This window comes from Urtica dioica, chromosome 1 (genome assembly GCF_054948205.1).
Source record: "Urtica dioica subsp. dioica isolate 48M chromosome 1, U.dioica_male_clone48M_v1_H2, whole genome shotgun sequence".
Taxonomy (NCBI): domain Eukaryota; kingdom Viridiplantae; phylum Streptophyta; class Magnoliopsida; order Rosales; family Urticaceae; genus Urtica; species Urtica dioica.
The window spans coordinates 31,099,862-31,113,808 of NC_142756.1; positions in this window are offsets into that span (position 1 = coordinate 31,099,862).

The following is a 13,947-nucleotide window of genomic DNA, read 5'->3' on the forward strand; positions in this document are numbered from 1 at the left end:
AGAATAAACCATTTAACCTCTTATGTCTCGAAGTCACTACGTATGAATTGCATCGTGCTTACCTTAATCCTGAAATGAGACATGCCATTTCACAGCTTACGTATTCTCAATTGAGAAAGTCAGAGTTCGGACTCACTATGTGATTCCGAACAGGGCCTATTGGTGAAGTACTAAGTTGTGAAGATGTCATGAGTAACTTTGTGAAGTTCTCATAGATATGGAATTCATGTACAAGATTATTGAAATGCAATGTATATCACCTCATGCTTTGTTCCTTGGAGTGTGAATAAATGAACTGGCCAGTGTCCAAATTGAGTCTTGACTCTTTTGGATGAAACAATGTGACTTGTTGGCTCCTCGTCAATACATTGTTTCTAATTTATTCACGAGCGACAAAGGAGTTGAGGAAATAACAGCTAGAAGGGTAAAATGGTAATTTCGTAAATCCCGACTAGCTGATGATATTCATGAAGGGTAAACATAGATAATATTCAGTGGATCCGCTCATCATAATTTGGTTGAATTCTTGAGTAGAAAATAAATTCATTTAAACCGAGAGATTTTCAGTGTCAACTCTTTAGTGGAGGCAGTTGACATTAAGCTAAACTTGGAAAAGGTTTGTGAACTTTTGAGTCCAAGTGTTTAGCTCAAGCTTTGTTCATTTGGATCCATGAGGTCACTGTCACGAATCACATCGAGTAGGAATAGTTAAACTAGAAGCTAAGTCAAAACAAAAACGAGACAAGTTTTTCGAAAATTGTCAAAATGGTATTATTGTCTTTTGAGACATAGGATGAAATGAATGTCAATAAATTTTTTGACAAGGTCATTTAATGACATGTATCACTCGGCCAATATTAGTCTTATTGGGCCTTGTAGATTAATTTCATTTCATAAGAATTTTATTGAAAATTGTTAATGGGCCTTTTTCATGTTATCATGAACAAATGGAAAAACTTCTAGAAGGCCTTTCTAGAGTTGTTTTAGGCGCCCAACATACCCAAAGAAAGAGAGAATATTTTGTGCATGAATGTATGAAGATACTTGCCAAAAGAAAAAGAGGAAACAAATTTGTCCTAAGAGGAAATCAATGTGGGCGCCCAAATGGGACAAGGGAGAAGCAAATAAAAGAGGAAACAAATACAAGGATGCACTTGGATCCTCTTGGCCGTGTGCCTCATGAAAGAAAAGGGGAAATTGGCTCATGAATATGTGATATTCTATAGAAGAGGAAACTACCTTATTGAAGGTGAGACCTCTCCTATAAATAGGAGCCTCATTCCACACATTTCATTCATCCAAAGTTTTAGAGATTGAGAGCTTCTCTCTCTAGACTTGGCCGCCCCTCTTCTCTCTCTCTATTCAATTTCGTTTTTATTGTTTTGGCACCTAGGTCCTCATTTGACCTAGTGTTTAACTCTTCGACTTCAAGACTCGTTCTTAAGTCGTAGTGTTTAAAAGTGCCCACACACTAATTTCTTTTTCTCTCGAGTGATTTAGTGATATAAACTTTCGTGGTTGCTCGAGTTGCTGAGGAAGGAAGAGAGACGTGCTGCGAGGGGAGACGAATGTTGCAACCTTTTCCACAAGCTTCTCAATGTTCAAGCCTCTAAAAGGTTAGTAATCTTTAATGCTCATATTAGTTTTTATTTACATGTGTTTGCTCTTTGTCTAGGTTAGAAAAATGGTTTTACTTTTTAAAAGAAAATTTTTAAAATTCCGCCGCTTACCGAAGCGTTAAACTTTTTCTTAAACCCTAGATCAATTCCAACCGAGAAATGCACCTGCGGCCTCCCAAGAGGGGAACTCCCGATGTTACCGGCCGTTTTCGAGAAACCGGAAAAATAAAAAAAAACGACACCGGCCGGATCGCCTTCTGGGCCTCCGGCCGATGCGCGCGCCAGAGCTTCGGCCCACGCGCGTGTCGGGGAATCGGGCGCGTATCAGACACGAACAATCGTTCTGATGCGAGTCGTTTGAGATGATTCCACCATATAACCATATTAATGCGAAAAAATAATTAATTACGCTGATCATAAGCTAATTAAATTATGGTTATAATTAACAAGATCAAGTTATGTTTAATTAATTTAATTCACGAGAGCATATTTATCAAGCAACCGATTTGAAGAAAAACGAATACTTACATTGATTTTCGGTTCAGCTACAGAATGCTTATAAACCAATCGCGTACTCCTTGCGTCGTCTTGACGAAGGACTCGAGGATGACACCTTAGTCTTCCGAAACGTAATCTCCGAGGCGAATAAGAAAGATGAGTGGGCACAATCTTTATCTCACTAGATCACGAAACTAGATGTTTCGAGATCTCGCTCTTATTTTACTAAGAATGGAAACGAATTTCCGAGGGGAAGAGAAGCAAAAGTGCACGGCCAAGGAAGACTAGGATGGACGAAATTTTTCACAAAAAATTGCTTATTTTTGCCTTCTCATGAACCCCTATTTATAGTAGTAAAAAGGAGATATTCATGGAATCTTCCAGAATATTTTATTTTCTTTTATTGTGTTCACACTAGTGGATTAAATCTAGGCCATTGGATCTCAACAAGTGAATCCTTCTTTTTCTCTCATCCATCAGATAAATATCTATGGGATATTATTCTCTATTTAAATAGAGAATATTTTATTTAGTGAGAGAATAAATGAGAATAATATATTCTCATATATTCTCCTAAATACTTTCCTTTAAATAAGGAGAAAATAAAGGACAATATCTTATATTATTCTCTCTCCTTTATTTAAACAACTAAAGAGAAAATATTGGTAAATACCAATATTATAAAATTCGAATTTTAGGCACACGACCAAGGGGGGATTTCCGCAAACCCTAGTGCCAATATTCCCAAATCTGATTTTCATATTTTGTGCAAGGCCCAATTGCTTAAAACCCAATTAATCATTTATTTACTTGGTCCAACAACAAACAAATAATTAATAATTGTTTATTTACTTGATCAAACATTAAATAAACAATTCTACCATAAATATTTATTTAATTCTGCGAATACCCATTTTCCAGAATTAATGTTGTCAATCACCATTACAGCAAGTGAGATTAATAATGATAAACATTATTATACGAAAGTTCTTACCCGCCTTTATCAGTGCCGAATCGGGGACTATGGACCTAGTAATAGAAGCTTAACAAATTCGATGAAAAAGACGAAATAGTCTTTTCTCTTTTTCCATCGATTCGTTTAATCTTGGTCAAATACTCCACCTTGTAAGCCAAGATTGAACTCTCCTTTATACTAGAATTATATTTACTCATCGTGACGAGTGTCCACTGATATAGTCAGTTCGTGATCAAGATCCTCCAGGTTTGACCCGTGTCAAGAGAAGTCAATTTTTCCGTTATACTTCTCTTGATACATATCAGCCCTAAGCATTGTTGCTTCCCCAGCGAAAGATTCGTTATATTGTACATTTGATGTAATAAAGTCTCATGAAGACTCTTGCTTGTAATTGCTTATTCATTAATAAAAAGTTGAAACGTTCATTCATTCTTCCGTGTCTGTTTGAAGCTTTATGATAAAACATTAGTCTTTAGTCCATGAACAAACTAAACAACTTACATCGAGACCGGTAGTCTGAGTAACTTCCTATTCGGGAGGAGTCATCTGTCGCCTCTCATTGGACCCTTGACCCATGTGGCGGTTCCTGTTAATTGGGGTTGCCGACCGGATGTTCGGCCGAGAGCTCAGTCGCTCTCTTAAGTCATCGCCACGCTTGTTACATTGGGCGGTAAGATGATCCCAGAGATACCGGCTTACCGCACGGAGGCACATGCTTAGTCTAAGATAGTGCGCTCTTTGCGTGCCCTGACTTTCCGCAACAATCTCCCATTGACCAAGTCGGTCATCGGCAAAATGTCGGGTGTTGTCGCACGAAAATGAAAATGATTTAAAACTACGGGCAGTTCGATTCAAAGCCGAACGAAGTGATCGCGCTTGAGCAAAAGTGTGAACTCGAAGACCAAGTTACACCTTCCAAACCCGGAGGTGTGTTTTGGAAGGTGTGACCGTGCCAAATATTGGCTGCCTATGTACTCGTGGTCTAGGATTCAATATGGTGGTTGTGGCTATGTTTGACTGGGAGGTTAAGAACTTAAGACTTTAGAGAAGGACCTTGCTCGTGGCTTCTATTGAAGACTTTAGAGGGGTCGCTATACTCGTGGCTTAGCGTTCTAACACAAGGGTCAAGAAGTGAGGGAGAGCAGCTTGTGCTTTGTGAATACTCGGGTCTCAGAATTGGAACGTACTCCATGTTGTAAGGGCGGTTCTCGGATTTCTGAGCCGAGCTTGGAAAGGAGGAGAGAGCTCTTGGAATGTCACAAGAGTTGTGGAGAGTTGTGTTCAAGGTCCCCCTCAAGTGAAGAGGGGGGTATTTATAGGTGTTGACGAGGCTCTTTCTTTTTTTTTTTTTTTTTCGGATCCTCTTTCTTTTTTTTTTTTTCTTTTTTTTTTATATCCGGGAGATAAATGCTAATTCAGAATTAATGTGAAACCCTGAAATTGATTGTGATCACACGAAATCAGAAAACGAATGAAATGGTAATTAAGTGGAAATTGATTCTGGAAATAAAAGGGATAAAAGCAAATCAGGGAAACTAAGATATAAAGATACTTCCGAAATTAGGTGCCAAAAATCGGGAAACTGAATAAAATTGACTTCCTAAAACAGACCCCGGTAATTAACAAGAAATATATGATCTCCACGGATTCCCTTTTTTTTTTTTTTTTTTTTTTTTTTCTGATGCTCAAGAACACAGACCTAGCACGAAAAGAACACGGACCTAATACGAAGATAACAAACACAGACTCAACACAACAAATACGTACGTACGGAAAGAACACAACACAAACGAAGAGACGAAAACAAAGAAAACGAAACAAAGGATAAGCAGACCTAAAAGTAGAGACTAGCTCTGATACCACTTGATACGAACCTCGGCAGCCTCGGCCGACTAAGCTCCGAGACCCGATACCCCAATAGCACAGCGACGGATCGTCTACGTTTTAGGAACGAAGGTGGATCGAATGACGCCACGGACGGATGCGAATGGCCGTCTGATGAGTCGGGCTCGAACTCCTACACGCACCGCTTTGTAAGAGACTTGAATAGTTCTAAACGAACCAAAGACAGAATGAAAATCCTCACAGAAAAGTGTTTAACTCGAAATCAGAATTGTGTCCCTTCCATTCAGCCTAAACGCTTAATTTATAGAGTTTACAAAGGTCAAATTCGCTGCTCCATGGGCCCCATAACCTAATAAGCCCATTTAGCTTTATTTAAGTACTAATAAGCATAAAACAAAGGACCAGCCCAATACAAACCATTATGGGCGTTTTAAATAACATGTCTTGGCCCAAATAACATAAACTGAAAATAGAAAAATAGGAATAGTCTGACTAATTCAATTCAGCCCAAATAACGTTCTTCATTGTTGTTTCTTGGCTTCCTTGAATCCTCTCTTTTGCGATCTTGTCACCTTCTTCATCTTGGAGCTTGATGATAAGATTGTTAAGCTCCTCCTTGAATCTCCTCGCTCGAGCTCTCGTCACGGGTCCTTCCGGCACTTGGTATTTTGCTTGCGGCTCCTTTTGGGGCATGTCCTCATCAAGGTAGATGAGGAAAAGGTGAAAGCTATTCAGGAGTGGCCGACACCGACAAACGCAGCACAAGTACGAAGTTTTCATGGCTTAGTGAGCTTTTATAGGCGCTTTGTCAGAGATTTTAGCACGATCGCTGCCCCGCTCACGGAGGTGATGAAGAAAAATATGGCGTTCGCATGGGGGCAAGCACAAGAGGAGGCGTTCACCGAAATCAAAGGAAAATTAGTCAACTCTCGCATTACCTAACTTAGATAAACCATTCGAGGTTGAGTGTGATGCGTCCGGCGTGGGAATCGGAGCAGTTCTCATGCAAGATCGACGGCCGATTGCGTATTTTAGCGAAAAATTGAGTGGGGCCACCCTTAATTACCCCACTTACGACAAGGAGATGTACGCATTGATTCGAGCTTTAGAGACTTGGCAGCACTACCTTTTGCCAAGAGAGTTCGTGGTCCACACCGACCATGAGTCACTGAAGTACTTGAAGGGACAACAAAAGCTCAAAAAACGGCATGCGCAATGGATGGAGTTCATCGAGCCGTTTCCATATGTCATCAAGTACAAACAAGGTAAGGAGAATGTGGTAGCCGATGCCCTTTCTTGAAGGTATGTTTTACTTTCCACTTTAAATGCTAAACTGCTTGGTTTTGAACATATCAAAGAGTTGTATCCAGAAGACCGAGAGTTTAGTGAGATATTTACGAAGTGTGAGAAGATGGCATCGGGAGATTACTTTAGGCATGATGGATTTTTGTTCAGGCTTGGTAGACTTTGTGTGCCTAGTTGTTCTCTTCGGGAGTTGTTAGTTAGGGAAGCTCATGGTGGGGGCCTTATGGGACATTTTGGGATAGCAAAAACTCTAGGAGTGATCCAAGAGCACTTTTATTGGCCTCGCATGAAGCGTGATGTTGAGAGGATATGTGGTAATTGTGTCACATGTAGGAAAGCTAAGTCGAAAGTTCAATCACACGGTATGTATACACCTTTGCCTATTCCTAGCTCACCTTGGGTAGATATATCTATGGATTTTGTGTTAGGCTTGCCTAGGACTAAGCGAGGTCGTGATTCTGTTTTTGTAGTGGTTGATAGGTTTTCAAAGATGGCACATTTTATCCCATGTCACAAAACCGATGATGCTTCTAATGTTGTTGATCTGTTCTTTCGAGAGATTGTTAGGTTGCATGGCATGCCTAGGACGATTGTCTCGGTTAGGGATACCAAGTTCTTAAGTTACTTTTGGAAGACCTTATGGGCTAAGTTGGGTACTAGGTTGTTGTTTTCGACTACTTGTCACCCCCAAACTGATGGTCAGACCGAAGTAGTTAATAGGACCTTGTCGACTTTGTTGAGGGCAATAATTAAGAAGAATATCAAAACTTGGGAAGATTGTTTACCACATGTTGAGTTTGCTTATAACCGCGCTATTCATTCATCTACTAAGTTCTCACCCTTTGAGATTGTCTATGGTTTTAACCCACTAACGCCGTTGGATTTATCTCCTGTTGGAAACGATCTAGGGTTTTAGAAAAAGTTTAACGCTTCGCAAAGCGGCGGAATTTTAAAAATTTTCTTTTCAAGTAAAAACAGTTTTTACTAACCTAGACAAAGAGCAAGTACATGTAAATAAAAACTATTATGAGCTAAGAAGTTTACTAACCTTTCTTGAAGCTTGAACTTTGAGAAGCTTTTGGAAAGTTTGCAACGCTCGTCTCCCCTCGCAGCACGTCTCTCTTTCTTTCCTCGGCGACTCGAGCAACCACGAAAGTTTCTATCACTAAATCACTCGAAATAAAGGAATCAGTGAGTGGGCACTTTAAAACACTACGACTTAAGAACGAGTCTTGAAGTCGCAGAGCTAAACACTAGGTCAAATGAGGACCTAGGTGCCAAAACAATAAAACGAAATTGACTAGATAGAGAGAGGAGAGGGGCGGCCACAATGTCTAGAGAGAGAGTCTCTCAATCTAAGATGTTTGGTTATGGGACATTGAGAGTTGTAGACTCTATAGTTCTTCTAGGTATCTTCTGAAGGTACTGAATTGACCAATGCACTTCTAGAGACAAGATAAGAACAAACCATTTAACCTCTTATGTCTCGAAGTCACTACGTATGAATTGCATCATGCTTACCTCAATCCTGAAATGAGACATGTCATTTCATAGCTTACGTATTCACATTTGAGAAAGTCAGAGTTCGGATTCACAATGTGATTTTGAACAGGACCTATTGCTGAAGTGCTAAGTTATGATGATATCATGAGTAACTTTGTGAAGATCTCATAGGTATGGAATTCATGTACAAGATTGCTGAAATGCAACGTATACAAGATTGTGAAGATCTCATAGGTATGGAATTCATGTAAATGAACTGGCCAGTGATCAATTTGAGTCATGACACTTTTGGATGAATCAATGTGACTTGTTAGCTCCTCGTCAATACATTGTTTCTAACTTATTCACAAGCGACAAAGGAGTTGAGGAAATAACAGCTAGAAGAGTAAAATGGTAATTTTGTAAATCCCGACTAGCTGATGATATTCATGAAGGGTAAACATAGATAATATTCAGTGGATCCACTTACCACAATTTAGTTGAATTATTGAGTAGAAAATAAATTCATTTGAACCGAAAGATTCTCAGTGTCAACTCTTTAGTGGAGTCAGTTGACATTAAGCTAAACTTGGAAAAACTTTGTGAACTTTTGAGTCCAAGTATGTTAGCTCAAGCTTTGTTCATTTGGATCCATGAGGTCACTGTCACATATCATATCGAGTATGATTAGTTAAACTAGAAGCTAAAGTAAAAACAAGAATGAGACAAGTTTTACGAACATTGTCTAAAGGGTATTTTAGTCTTTTTGGACACAGGATGAAATGAATGTCAATAAATAAGTTTTTTGATATTGTCATATGATGACAAATTGATTTAGACCACTCGGCCATATTGATGAATTTGGACCTTGAGGATTAATTTCATTTCATGGAATTTTACTTGAACAAATGAAGAAACATCTAGAAGCATGTTCTAGAGCCTTAATTTCGTCCATAGCATAGAGAGAAATAGAGTTTATTTTGTGCATTAATGTATGAAGATACTTGCCAAAAGAAAAAGAGGATACAAATTTGCTTCTAGAAGCAAGTGTATTTTCGGCCAAGAGAGAGCAAGCTAAATGAGGAAACAAATCCAAAGCCTTAATTGGCTCATGTTGGACGTCCATATAGGTGAGAAAAGAGGAAATAATGTTTATCATTAATATGTGATATTCTATAGAGAAAAGGAAACTACCTTTTGAAGGTAATCCTTCTCCTATAAATAGGACTCTCATTCTCATTGTTTCTCTTCCCACATAAGTTAGAGATTGAGAGCTTCTCTCTCTAGATATTGTGGCCGCCCATCTCCCTCTCTCTCTCTCTAGTTCTTTTCATTTTTGTTTTGATACCTAGGTCCACATTTGACCTACTGTTTTAGCTATTCGACTCTTAGATTTTGATACGAACCTCGGCCGACTAAGCTCCGAGACCCGATACCCCAATAGCACAGCGGCGGATCGTCTACAATTTAGGAACGAAGGTGGATCGAATGACGCCACGAACGGTTGCGAAAGACCGTCTGATGAGTCGGGTTTGAACGCCACAAGACTAGTCTTGATATGTTCGATAAAAGTTCATAAGAACTCAAGAGAAGACTCTCATATTTTTTTTTTATAAAAATCTGGATGCCCTTTCATTCAGCTTGAAACCTCCTTTAAATAGGAAAATACAAAGCAAATTCGGAGTACATTGTTGCCCTAGTTTAAATGGGCCTACAAAACATTATTTAGGCCTGATAACATTAAAATTAAAAGCCTAACTTAATACCTAACACATATAGGCTTCATTAAGCATAACTAAAGCCCAAAAACACTTTAAAAAGACTCTAACTTCATCTATTATTTTAAACTACGAAAATAACAAATAAATAGCTCAAACTACTTAAAATAACGTGAATAAGCTTTTCTTTATTTGTGCCGCCCTTGGCCTCGTGGTTGGGTTTTCTTCTTGCGTAGCTTTTGGCTCTAGCTTTATATTTCTTCCATTCAGCTTTGTTCAAACCATGAAACTCTTTGTTGAAGTCTTGTACTCTTGAATTAGGAATAGGCTCGATGAAGCGCCTTTGTTCCTTTGCACGTGGGATCACGTCATTCTCTCTCTCTTGAAGAAGATTTATCCTCAAATCTTGTACGTTGTTGAAATCAGAGATGGGAGAGAAAGTCTTGACCATCTTCGTTTGATACGAAATTACTTTGTCATCCATGTTCTTGTTATCCTCAAAATAAGGAACTACCAAATTCGGGACTTCTAATTTTATGGGAATAGTCTCCTCGATTAGCGTAGTTACTAACTCCTCTTCCACAAGAATTTCCTTTTCTTCAACAACTTCCACATGTTGGGCATGTTTCTTCTTCTTTTGTTGGAAGGTCTGGTGTTCAAACCAGATACAAAATTTTTCTGTCAAAACATCCCATTTCTTGTCGAGGGCCTCTACCCTTTTCTTTTCAGCAACACTTTTGGATTGTTGATTTTCTTCAATTTGATCCAATCTCTTCATAATTTTTTTTGTTTCTTTCGAAATTATATCCTTTGCCACACTCAAAAAGTCATCAAAATCGATATTCTTCTTCTTCTTTTTTTTTGGATTTTTTTTTTCAGACCCCCTTTTTTTTTTTGGATCTGTATCTTTTTTTTTTCTTTTTTTTTCGATTTATTTTCTAGAAAAGGTACTTCAACAAAACAAAAAGGAATACAAATAAAATGAAAAAAAAATAGAAAATTGGATAAGCAGACCTAAACGTAGAGCACAGCTCTGATACCATTTGATACGAACCTCGGCCGACTAAGCTCCGAGACCCGATACCCCAATAGCACAGCGGCGGATCGTCTACAATTTAGGAACGAAGGTGGATCAAATGACGCCACGAACGGTTGCGAAAGACCGTCTGATGTGTTGGGTTTGAACGCCACAAGACTAGTCTTGATATGTTCAATAAAAGTTCATAAGAACTCAAGAGAAGACTCTCATATTTTTTTTTTATAAAAATCTGGATGCCCTTTCATTCAGCTTGAAACCTCCTTTAAATAGGAAAATACAAAGCAAATTCGGAGTACATTGTTTCCCTAGTTTAAATGGGCCTACAAAACATTATTTAGGCCTGATAACATTAAAATTAAAAGCCTAACTTAATACCTAACACATATAGGCTTCATTAAGCATAACTAAAGCCCAAAAACATTTTAAAAAGACTCTAACTTCATCTATTATTTTAAACTACGAAAATAACAAATAAATAGCTCAAACTGGTTAAAATAACGTGAATAAGCTTTCCTTTATTTGTGCCGCCCTTGGCCTCGTGGTTGGGTTTTCTTCTTGCGTAGCTTTTGGCTCTAGCTTAATATTTCTTCCATTCAGCTTTGTTCAAACCATGAAACTCTTTGTTGAAGTCTTGTATTCTTGAATTAGGAATAGGCTCGATGAAGCGCCTTTGTTCCTTTGTTCTTGAGTCGTCGTGTTTAAAAGTACCCATAAACTAATTCCTTCTTATCTTGAGTGATTTATGTGATAGAAACTTTCGTGGTTACTCGAGGTCCCGAAGAACGAAGAAAGACGAGCTGCGTGGGGAGACGAACGTTTCAACCTTCCTAAGGCTTCTCAATGTTCAAGCTTCACAAATGTTAGTAAACGTGTAATTGCTTTTAGATAGTTTTAATAATAAACATGTGTTTGCTCTTTGTCTAGGTTAGTAAAATCATTTTACTTGTTTAAAAGAAATTTTTTATTTTCTGCCGCATGAGCAAATCTTGTTTCCACTTTTCTACCTTGCACGTCCAACACAATTGGTTCTAGAAGCAAATTTGTTTCCTCTTTTTCTTTTAACAAGTATCTTCATACATCAATGCACAAAATAATCTCTCTTTTCTCTCTATGTTTGACGGTGTTGGAGCTTCTAGAACAAGCTTCTAGATGTTTCTTTATTTGTTCATGACAACATAAGAAAAGCCCATTAAGAATTTTCACATAAAATTCCATGAAATGAATTTTAATCCTCAAGGCCCAATTACATTAAAATGGCCTTGTGACTTGATCTCATTGACATCATATGACAATGTAAAAAAAAAACTTATTTATTGACATTCATAGAATCCTATGTCCAAAAGGACAAAATTACCCTTTAGATAATTTTCGTAAAACTGGTCTAGTTCAACATCTGAACTTTTATTGACCTACCTTTCATGTTTAACTAATCCTACTCTAAAGACTTGTGGTAGTGACCTCATGGATCCAAATGAACAAAGCTTGAGCTAGCATACTTGGACTCAAAAGTTCACAAACCTTTTCCAAGTTCTACCTTAATGTCAACCGACTCCAATAAATAGTTGACACTGAAATCTCTCGGTTCAAATGAATATATTTTCTACTCAAGAATTCTACTTAATTGTAATAAATGCATGTTGGAATTGATCTAGGGTTTAAGAAAAAGTTTAACGCTTCGGTAAACGGCGGAATTTTAAAAATTTTCTTTTAACTAGTAAAACGATTTTACTAACCTACACAAAGAGCAAGCACATGTAAATAAAAACTAATATGAGCATTAAAGATTACTAACCTTTTTAGAAGCTTGAACGTTGAGAAGCTTTTGGAAAAGGTTGCAACGTTCGTCTCCCCTCGCAGCACGTCTTGTTGTCGCACGAAAATGAATAATGATTGAATATCTCGGGCGGTTCGATCCAAGGCCGGACCAAGTGATCGCACTCGGGCCAAAAGTGTGAACTCGAAAGTCTCGAGCTAGGTTTTCTCCGATTAACCCACCTCTCAGAGGAGAGAAGGGGTGAGGAGGGGGAGTGACCGTGCCTTATGTGTCGGCTGCCTACGTACCCGTGTGTGGGATCAGGTCAGAACGTAGTTCAAGGCGTATGTAACGCAGTGTGAGGCGCGGAGCCTTAATGGAGAAGCGTACTCGTCGAAGGAGACGGTGCGCGGAGGAGTCCTCGGTGACATCTCAGAACTTCGGAGATCGCGAGCGCGAGAGAGAATGTGTGTTTTCTCTCTTTTGGAGACGTGGAAGACTCTAAGTCAAGAGTTCCTTGTTGTGGCGGAGATTCTGGACGCGTAGGCGATTTCTAGTCGGAAATGCCGGACGCGTAGGCGATTTCTTGTCAGAAATGGTGGACGCATCTAGAGTGCTAGACGCGTAGGCGATTTTCAGTTGAAAACCGTTAGAGCACTCGTGGGCTCAAGATTAATCGTTCGATCAAGAGAGGCAGCACTCGGGAGTCCCCGGAAAGTGCTTCAGAATCTCTGAGAACAAGAAATCGAGGAGAATCTGCTTCAGGCCAAGGATGGCATCCAGAGAAGCAGAGAGAAGTCTCAAGTTCCCTGAGAATGAATGGGATGTGTTGTCGCTGTTTTTCGGACAACTATTTAGAAGCCCCAAACGGTTCGACCCAAGGCCGGACCAAGTGGTCGCGTTCGGGCTTGAGCGTGTCAGACTCGGTATCCCGAGTCTTCCCTTAGCTGTGGTTGGTGTTTGACTCGTCCGTCGTTTGTCCTGCAAGAGAAGGTAACAGTGAACTACAAAGGGGAAACAGAGGGGTTGCCTTTGTTTACCTCTCCGACGCTCAACATTAGTAGGGTTGAGGTAGATTGTAGAGAGTTAGGTGTTTAGAGGCCAAGACTTGAGAGAAACGAGCGAGGTATGAGTTCGACAGCGTTTTAGTACTCAAATTCGGATTACCTGGACCGAGGGAGGGACCCTCGTATTTATAGGCGACCAAGGGACGTTTTGAAAGTCCCTTGGCCGAGTGAGGCTGAGTCGGCCATCGGCCGGGTGAGACTTGGTCGGCCGATGGCCGAGTGAAGTTAGGCCGCCGAGAGAGATTCACTCGGCCATTGGCCGAGTGAACGCTGGATGAGGTTCACTCGACCATTGGCCGGGTGAATGCCGGACGCCGAGTGAGATTCACTCGGCCATTGGCCGAGTGAACGCTGGATAAGGTTCACTCGGCCATTGGCCGAGTGAAAAGCCTGGGCCGAGAGAGGACTCACTCGGCCATTGGCCGAGTGAGCTGTTGGGCCGGTAGGGAACTCACTCGGCCATTGGCCGAGTGAACTTGGTGGGCCGGCTGAGGGTTCACTCGGCCATTGGCCGAGTGAGCGTGATGGGCCGGCTGTGGGCTCACTCGGCCATTGGCCGAGTGAATTGCTTGGGTCGGCTAATGGCCGAGTGAACTGGGCCGCCCATTGGCCGGGTGAGCTCGTCCGGCCGCCCGAAATGTCGAT